Below are 7,503 nucleotides of genomic sequence, written 5' to 3'. Positions count from 1 at the left end.
GACGTTGAAATAACATCGTGACATTTATCCATGAAAATATGCAAAAGCTGCTGGTGGTGTGTTCGACGGCGAAGGAGATAGTCTCGAAGTCCGCTCTCCAAGGTAAATACTGCACATTATATTACATTATTTAAAAAAATTACTCAAGTTGCTTGTACTTTTGTATTCTTTTTTTAATTTTCTAAAAGTTTTTGAAGGCACGTCCCATGTTAAAATTGGGCTGCTTTGAAGGGGCAAGCGCCGATGAAATTGATTTGAGTTAACATCAAAGGACGGCACTGACCAGCTCTCTACTCTCGGCAGGGTTCTTGAGGGTGCATGGGAGTTTGCCATGTGCTTTGTGGACTTGGAGAAGGCATTTGACCGTGTCCCTCGGGAAGTCCTGTGGGGAGTGCTCAGAGAGTATGGGTATCGGACTGTCTTATTGTGGTGGTCCGCTCCCTGTATGATCAGTGTCAGAACTTGGTCCGCATTGCCGGCAGTAAGTCGGACACGTTTCCAGTGAGGGTTGGACTTCGCCAAGGCTGCCCTTTGTCACCGATTCTGTTCATAACTTTTATGGACAGAATTTCTAGGCGCAGTCAAGGCGTTGAGGGGTTCCGGTTTGGTGGCCGCGGGATTAGGTCTCTGCTTTTTGCAGATGATGTAGTCCTGATGGCTTCAGCTCTCACTGAATCGGTTCGCAGCCGAGTGTGAAGCGACCGGAATGAGAATCAGCACCTCCAAGTCCGAGTCCATGGTTCTCGCCCGGAAAAGGGTGGAGTGCCATCTCCCGGTTGGGGAGGAGACCCTGCCCCAAGTGGAGGAGTTCAAATACCTAGGAGTCTTGTTCACGAGTGGGGGAAGAGTGGATCGTGAGCTCGACAGGCGGATCGGTGCGGCGTCTTCAGTAATGCGGATGTTGTACCGATTCGTTGTGGTGAAGAAGGAGCTGAGCCGGAAGGCAAAGCTCTCAATTTACGGGTCGATCTACGTTCCCATCCTCACCTATGGTCATGAGCTTTGGGTCATGACCGAAAGGATAAGATCACGGGTACAAGCGGCCGAAATGAGTTTCCTCCGCCAGGTGGCGGGGCTCTCCCTTAGAGATAGGTTGAGAAGCTCTATCATCCGAGATGAACTCAAAGTAAAGCCACTGCTCCTCCACATCGAGAGGAGCCAGATGAGGTGGTTCGGGCATCTGGTCAGGATGCCACCCGAACGCCTCTCGAGGGAGGTGTTTAGGGTAGGAGGCCACAGGGAAGACCCAGGACATGTTGGGAAGACTATGTCTCCCGGCTGGCCTGGGAACGCCTCGGGATCTCCCGGGAAGAGCTAGACGAAGTGGCTGGGGAGAGGGAAGTCTGGGCTTCCCTGCTTAGGCTGCTGCCCCCGCGACCCGACCTTGGATAAGCGGAAGAAGATGGATGGATTGATGGATGGATGGACGACACTGTATTGCAGTACACAGTTTTTCAAGTATGAGCGGCGTCACGGAACCAATTAAAGTCGTATCAAATGTATTATTACGGTTCGGATGACATCAAAGAAACCCTCTTGGCAAAGTGGAGACAAATAATTTCTTGTCTGGGAATCGGCAGTTGTTCAGAAATGTCCCCCAAAAAGCATTGTGCAACTGGTATAAATCTACAATTCTCCTTCTTAGACTTCACCGAGTTCTTTGGACGTGCCCAGTGTTGAGTATTGGAAGATCGATGAGTGCAGCCAAACAAATCCTTTTACGGTGCCAAGGAGACACTACTAGCTGGAATAAATCATGATCACTTTCAAGAAGTTCATCAGGCTTGGCTCTGTCAAGTTGAAAGACATTCTGGAACATTGAGAAACACTTATCATGTATATTTGTGTGTGAGTGTGTGAGTGTGCATGCGTGTGTGTGTGTGTGCGTGTGTGTGTGTGTGTGTGTGTGTGTGTAAACCTCCATTATTAGTCAAAATCCCAATTCAATGTAAATTAAAGGCCTACTGAAATGAGATTTCTTATTCGAACGGGGATAGTAGGTCCATTCTATGTGTCATACTTGATCATTTCGCGATATTGCCATATACTGGACTTCTGGGTCTGCCTCCCGGGAGCCTTTTGGCCATGGAGTCGGTTTTGAGGGACTGGAGGAGATGCGGATGAGGGGACAGGGCTGCGGAGCTGGCACTGAGCTCCGGGACGGAGAGGCTTCGCGGTGTCTTGGCTGGGTGAGCAGGTGTCGGACACCTCAGTCACCTTGGACGTATCCTCGCTCATCCATGCGGACTGGACACTGGCCGAGAGTGGAGTCGGCTGTCTTGGTTGCTTTGATGGGTCTGCTCCTGTCTCTGGCCATGCTCCCTCCACCACAGCGGACGATGGCTTTGAACACCGCAGAGGCCAGAGACATGGATATGTTTCTTTTACTTTTTATTCATAGCTGTATGTAGAAGTGTCTGGTTGTATCTGCTGCTTTAATGTCTTTAATGTCCTCTGTGTTCTTTGATGTTTGATGTTTCACTCTTACACACATGTAAGAGGGATGTGTACTATGGCTATGAGTTGTTTTCTTCCCCTTGGCCTCAGTCTGCACCCCCTCTCCAGGGCCCAGGCTAAGACCGATTTTTTAATTTTATTTTAATCTTCTAACATGCAAACTTTTTTGGCAATTTTGCAGTCAAACACTTCAGAGTCATATAACTTGGTACTTGACACATGTTGACCATTGCTAACGGTTAGCATTTTAGCATGCTAACTTTTTTAGCCAATTTTGCACCGAACACCTTAGAGTCATACAAATTGGTACTTGACAAATGCTAACATTTAAAATGTTAATTTTAACATGCTAACATGCTAACTTTTCAGGCAACTTTGCAGCCAAACCCCTCCGAGTCATAAAACTTGTTACTTGCAACCAAGTTTATTGGCTCATCATCTGAGCTAATAACTTCCTTCTCATCTTTGACGAGCATGAGATGAACTGCCTCCTTACATTTGAAGTTAGCATTCTAGCATGCTAATTTTCTTTGCCAATTTTGCAGCCAATCACCTCATACAACTTGGTACTTGATACATGCTAACCGTTGCCAACGTTAGCATTCTAGCATGCTAACTTTTTTTTTGCCAAATTTGCAGCTTAACACGTCAGAGTCATATGACTTGGTACTCAACACATGCTAACTGTTAGAGTGCTAACGTTAATATTCTAGCAAGCGAACGTTCATAGCCAATTTTGCAGCCGAACTCCTCAGACTCGTATGACTTGGTACTTGACACATACTAATTGTTAACATGTTAATATTAGCATTTTAACATGCTAACTTTTTGGGCAATTTTGAAGCCAAACACCTCAGAGTCATATAACCAGGTAATTGGTATATGCTAACTGTTGCAAACAGTTATCATTTTAGCATGCTAACACTTTTTTTTGCCAATTTTGCAGTTGAACAACTCCAAGTAATATGACTTGGTACTTGACACATACCAACTGTTAGGATGCTAACGTTAGCATTCTAACATGCTAATTTTTTTAGCCAATTTTGCAGCCGAACACCTTATAGTCGTATGACCTGGTACTTGACACATGCTAACTGTTAGGACACTAACATTAAAATTTTAGCATTCTAACTTTTTAGCTAATTTTGCTGCAGACTACCTCAGAGTCATATGACTTGGTACTTCACACATGTCAGCATGTTAACGTTGGCATTCTAACATGTTTATTTTTTTAGCCAATCTTTCTGTGAGGAACTCGCATGGCTGCAGTTTTTGCGACCCAAAGATGCAGGAACCATGAGGACAATGAGTAGGTAAGAGGATTTTAATATCATAAACAGAAAGTGGAGCAGTCGTGCATAAAAAAGAACCAAAAATCAATCAATCTTCGAGTACTGAGGAGTGGACCGGCTGCCAGTCAACAGCAGGTGAGGGAACAAACACAGCACTCAGCGTGACAAGCAGGAAGTGGAAACCAACACAAGAGCACTGAGAGGAAGTCAACGCAAAACAAGGAAACAAACAGAAATGAAGTGACAGTGACAGGACCCTCCCCACAGGGGACAGATTGCAGATGTCCCCACCCCCCAAAAACACGGAAATAGTTCAAAAGTCAAGGTAGGGCTGAGGGAGGACTTGGCGGTGGGTCGCCAGGCCAAGTGTCCCCACAGCCAGCGAGGGAGAGTCAGGTGGCGGCGATGCATTGAACGCTGCTGCATCTGGCGAGGCGGGTGACCACGGAACGAACACATCAGAGGCCGACAAGGTCGCGTGTGGTACCGGCGTACCAGTAGTCGTAAAGGTCCGTGCCCAGGTCCTGCGCATTGCTGTCGATAGCCCGGAGGAAGTCCATAATACGACCGCCTCTCTGGCCGACGAGGAGGAGGTCGCTGAGCCGGCTGCGACGATGATGATGTCAGCGTCATAGGCAGAGTTGTCGACTATGCTGACGGCGTCACGGGTGGATCCGCTGCCGACGATCAATCAATCAATGTTTACTTATATAACCCTAAATCACGAGTGTCACGGCACCGTGCGGAGTCCCACCGGGGATGATGAAGATGGTGGTGCCGTGCAAAAGCCCGCCAGAGAAGATGATGTCGTGAGAGGAGGGGCGTGTGCTTAACAACATCACTGCTGGTAGTCTCCCCCCTGCATTCGGCGGGTGCCAGACGCCGTCCACTACTGGGAGAAGAAGTTCCTGGATGTCGGTGTCCTAGGGTGCGAAAACCAGGGATGGTTGGAAGGTGGCCAGGAGGAGGGACAACGACACGTCCCTCGCCAAGTCCCAGCTGGACGCCAGGAAGGACATCATGGTGGGCTCCACTGGCAGGAAGAGGGGGTGCTGGCGAGGAGAGCAGCCGTGGTGCCGGTGCTGGAAGCAGCCTTGGAGCAGGAGCGGGTGCTGGGGGCTCAGCCGGTGTTGGTCGTCGTGGCGCCGGGACCGGCATTAGACGTGGGGCTGCGACGGGCATTCAACGCGGTGTGGGAACCGGTGGTCAATGCGCCGGAACAGGCGATCGCCGTGAGGTTGCACAGCAGGTGACGGGGAAGATGGCGGCACTGGCCGCGCCGGTCGGAAAACCAGAACCATCGGCCGAGCCGGGAGGAACGTAGGCGACGGTGGCCTAGCCGGTCGGAGAACCAGAATAGGCGGCCGAGGAGGAGGGAGAAGGTCCGAGCCTGCTGTAGTCTGGGACCGCACAAACCTGGCTTTTAAGTCCCCAAAGACTGTGCGGTCCAGAACGTCAAGAAGAGGTCTCTGCGGGATCACAGTCTAGCTCGAAGATTCTGTGAGGAACTCACATAGCTGCAGTTTTTGCGAACCCAAGATGCAGGAACCAAAAGGACGATGAGTTGATGAGAGGATTTTAATAACATCAACAGAAAGTGAAGCAGTCGTGCATATAACAAAACCAAACATAAATCAATCTTCGAGCACTGAGGAGTGCGACAGGAGTGTGACAGATCGTCACACATACAGCCGAACACTTAAGAGTTATACAACTTGGTACTTGATACATGCTAACTGTTAGCATTTTAACTTTTTAAGCTAATCTTGAATGCGTACGCTTCCTGGTCATATGGCTTGGTACTTAATCTATACCAACTGTTAGCATGCTGACGTTAGCGTTTAGGTTCGGCTTGCGCATAATAGCGGCTTGCACATTTCAGCATTTACGCACAATTTATCTCAAAATTGCATATTCTTGTTTATTTGTGTGATGTTCTTACCCGGAGCGTTTTAATTTCATCGTTAGAATGTGTCGCGGGCAGATAAAAACAAACTGCAGGGCACAAACTTTGGACAACCCCGCTCTTAAATAATAATAATAATAATAATAATAATAATAATAATAATAATAATAATAATAATAATACACTGTCTAAAAGAGCTAACTGAAGGTCGGTAAATTCAGCTTCATGAGAATAAGTGAAAGACAAGAAGAAAGACTTTTAATAGTAGGAATATTAAAGAGAGGAGGAAATGATATTATCAAAGGATATGATGGATGAAATTGGCAACGGGGCCAAATAAGAAGGGAAGGAATGAAAAAAATGAAACTATCATCAGCAGGAAATGAAGTGAGTAAGAGAACTCTACACTTAATTCTTCACCTCAGCTTTGGTTGATGGTTATGTTTTGTTAAATGTGACTTTTGTCTGCCTAAATCTCAAGTTACTTCATTTCTGTATCAGATCAAAGTAAACCTTTTCTTGCAACAAACGAATAATGAGGAAAGGACGCATGGGCGATATAACTCACTATATAAATGTTTTATATCGGTCTATGTCAATAATTGTGTGAATGTCCAAGCATTCACATATTTAAGATTCTACACCCAAAAAATGTTTAAATTTCTAATTATTATTAATATTACATTATAATTATGATTATACATATTGTTGTTATACATATTATTATTATTATTATTGTATAAATGTCCAAGAATTCACACATATACGATTCTACACCAATATAATCATCCATTTATTATTATTATTTTTAAATTATTATTATTGAGTGAATGTCCAAGTATTCACACATAAAATATTATACACCCAAAAAATCATCCATTTATTATTATCATTATTATTATTAATATTATTATTATTATTATTGTTATTATTCAGTGAATGTCCAAACATTCACACATATAAGATTCCACACCAAAAGTCATTTATTTAAAATAATAATAACAATAATAATAATAATTAGTATTATTATTATTATTATTATTATTGAGAGAATATCCAAGCATTGACACAAAAAATCATGTATTTATTATTACTATTATTATTATTATTGTGTGGATGTCCAAGTATTAACACATACAAGATATTACACAAAAAAAATCATCTATTTATTATTATTATTATTATTTTTGAGTGATTTTCCAAACATTCACACGTATAAGATTCCACACCAAAAAAATCATCTATTTATTATTATCACTATTATTATTGAGTGAATGACCAAGCATTCACACATATAAGATTCCACACCAAAAAAATAATACATTATTTATTATCATTATCATTATTATTATTATTATTGAGTGAATGACCAAGCATTCACACATATAAGATTCCACACCAAAGAAATAATACATTTATTATTATCATTATTATTATTATTATTATTATTATTATTATTGAGTGAATGTCCAAACATTCACACATATAAGATTCAACACCAAAAGTCATTTATTTAAAATAATAATAACAATAATAATAATAATTATTATTATTATTATTATTATTATTATTGAGAGAATATCCAAGCATTGACACATATAAGATTCCACACCCAAAAAATCATCTATTTGTTTCTATTACTATTACTAGTATTACTATTGTGTGACTGTCCAACAATTCACACTTATAATATTCTACACCAAAGTCATCTATTTATTGTTATTATTATTATTATTATTTTATTATTAATATTATTATTATTGTATGTCTGCCTAAGCATTCACACACACTGTATACTATTATACACCAAAAATATAATCAATTTGTTATTATTATTATTATTATTAT

The sequence above is a fragment of the Nerophis ophidion genome, linkage group LG06, assembly GCF_033978795.1.
Source record: "Nerophis ophidion isolate RoL-2023_Sa linkage group LG06, RoL_Noph_v1.0, whole genome shotgun sequence".
Taxonomy (NCBI): Eukaryota; Metazoa; Chordata; class Actinopteri; order Syngnathiformes; family Syngnathidae; genus Nerophis; species Nerophis ophidion.
The sequence above is the reverse complement of the archived record's forward strand: the minus strand, read 5'-3'. Positions refer to the sequence as shown.